We start from the raw sequence: 2,500 nt of genomic DNA, 5'->3' as shown, positions 1-2,500 counted from the left end.
AAATTTGCTAACGATTTCCGCAATTGAAAGGTGAAAGTGAAACCCCTGTTAGAAGTACTATGTTCATGGATATCGAATCTTGCTATCCACTCTGAAAGTAAGAAGCATACACATGACATAGACGCTGCAGTTTGCATGGGGAGGGCATCAGGCCAACGAGTGGAGCTGTCAATGACAATACACAGGTAACAGTGTCATTATGAAATGGGTAGGGGCTTACTACTTTGATGCAAATATGGGAAAAAGTACACTTAAGCTGACCAAAGGTGCCCACACCTGAATGAGTCTACCTATGAACTTTTAAAACTTGGCATGAAGTACAGATGTAGACCCAATCATTACCATCCTAAGTTATGCCATGCTAGATGAACTTTATCTCCAATAATTGTGAAGTAAATCAGCGCAAGGGATGTAAGAGACCATGGACGAATTCAAACACTTGTTGGTGCATAGGGTCCGGCGTACCACTAATGTCATCATAGATGAGGGTGGCATTGGAGTCTTCAGGTGCCACGTCCTCCCACTGAAGAGATGTGTAGGATACTCTGCATGCTTGGTAAAGTACTCTGCATCTTTTTTTTTCTCTCTCTCTTCTACCAATGCATTATAGACCAATCCCAGGTAAATGTCAGCACATGTGTTTCTTCATAGTGCATCTGTAAGAAGATTCATTTCCCATGTGAAATATTCAAAGGTGCCGTTGGAATCAGCTACAGCCGAGATGTCATGACATGAACTGGCGGATTAGGTGTCAGACTGTCGTGGGAAGACATGGACCCTACGCATAAGGTCCCTGCGAATGATGAAGGGCGTAACGTCTAAGTGGTGAAAGTGTCGTACAGCCAAATACACCGCTGGCAATTTGATGTCGAAGGTAGAGTATTTTACCATGCCCAAGAATTCTTTAAAGGCTTTGATGGTCGAGAGGGGGAAAAAGCTCTGAACAGCAGATACCTTCTCTTGGAGAGAGTCGACTCCCTCAGGAATGATGTAATGTCTTAAAAAGGATAATTTGCTGGCACCAAAGGTACACTTGTTGTACAAGGGTACAAGAGATTTTTGTTGCTTGCGGTCGAGAATAATGTGTATGTGATGTAGATGGTTCTCTTTGTAGCAAAAAAAAAATATAAGTATGTCATCCACAGGCCCTACACCGAAAGGAAGTACCCCAAGGTATCATATATGAGCAGTTAAAAATTATCCCTATCGTTAAATAGGTAAAAACAAGAGTAAGTTAATCTGCATGCCCCGAAGGGGTGGTGATGATGGTCTTGAAATTGTGTTCTGGGTACATTGGTAACTGATAATACCCGTTTAAGAGGTTGAGAGTGGACAATACCCCCGCTTTGTGCAAGTAGGAATGTAAATTCGGCGATAATGGGGAGGGAGTAGTGGCCTGATTTCTTCTGCATGTTCAGATGTTTGTAATCCCAACAAGAGCAGAGGAATTTATTTTTCTTCAGGACGAAATTTAGGAGTGACGTCAATGGTCTTGAAGCCTTTTGGTAAATACTCTTTTTTTCTTTTTTGACGAACGTTTCTTTAGCAGCATTCAAAGGATCCGGAGCTAGACGACGAATTCGGACAAACACAGAGGCCTCATTGACTTCACATGATAAAGAATACCGTGCTTGTCTGTAACCCGGGGGGTTTGGGAAGCTTTGAATGGAAGACTTCCAAGTATGACATAAGGAGGGGGTTGTATGCATTCCTGGGTACGCTGATGTGGTGATCGATGTCAGAGGGAACAGATTGAAATGGTGTCGACGATTATTAATTTGCGTTGATTAACCGCTGAAAGCCAACATTAAGCAGGGTGTGGGAATGGAAAAGGAAATCCTCACCTATTACTGACAATGTGACGTCAACAACGTGAAACCTCTAATGATATTTGGTTCTCCTAAATGATATTATGCATTTGTCATATCCATGGATTAGGATCTCTGATCCTTGGCAGCTACCAGGTGGACATCAGTATGCTTAGAATGACAATGTCGTGTTCTAGGTAGTATCCTTGGTAGAAGAGAATGGCATGCACCAGTGTCTACTAAAAACCGCACTCCCTTACCTACATCATGTAGAGAGAAAAGTTAAAAGTTTGGTGAGGCCACCACAAGCGATGGCTTACTTATAAGTATTTTGGTCACTGACAACTGTTCGCACATTTCTTTACAACAGCCACGAATATAGAGTGATAGTATCAAAGCTGCTGCTGATGAGGGTCACTGAGTTGCAGTGGAGGTTGTTGGTTCCATATTAGTTAGGGATGGCTTATATGGGTGGTGGGACGCTTTATCACCGCTCCAGCAAGTCGAAGGGTGGGCGTCTGTCTCCTACTACATCCACTTTAACTTCAGTCAATGTTAAATAGCTGTCCTCTTCGTCAAGAGCTGAGGCGTTAAGGCAGTTTTTGATGTCGGTAAAGTGGTTGTCCATAAGAGCATTGACTTTGGTGAAGCGAAGAGTTTCGAGTAGGTGTCATACCCAAAGGGCAAGAATT

Source organism: Palaemon carinicauda, chromosome 14, assembly GCF_036898095.1.
Source record: "Palaemon carinicauda isolate YSFRI2023 chromosome 14, ASM3689809v2, whole genome shotgun sequence".
In the NCBI taxonomy this organism is placed as follows: Eukaryota; Metazoa; Arthropoda; class Malacostraca; order Decapoda; family Palaemonidae; genus Palaemon; species Palaemon carinicauda.
The sequence above is the reverse complement of the archived record's forward strand: the minus strand, read 5'-3'. Positions refer to the sequence as shown.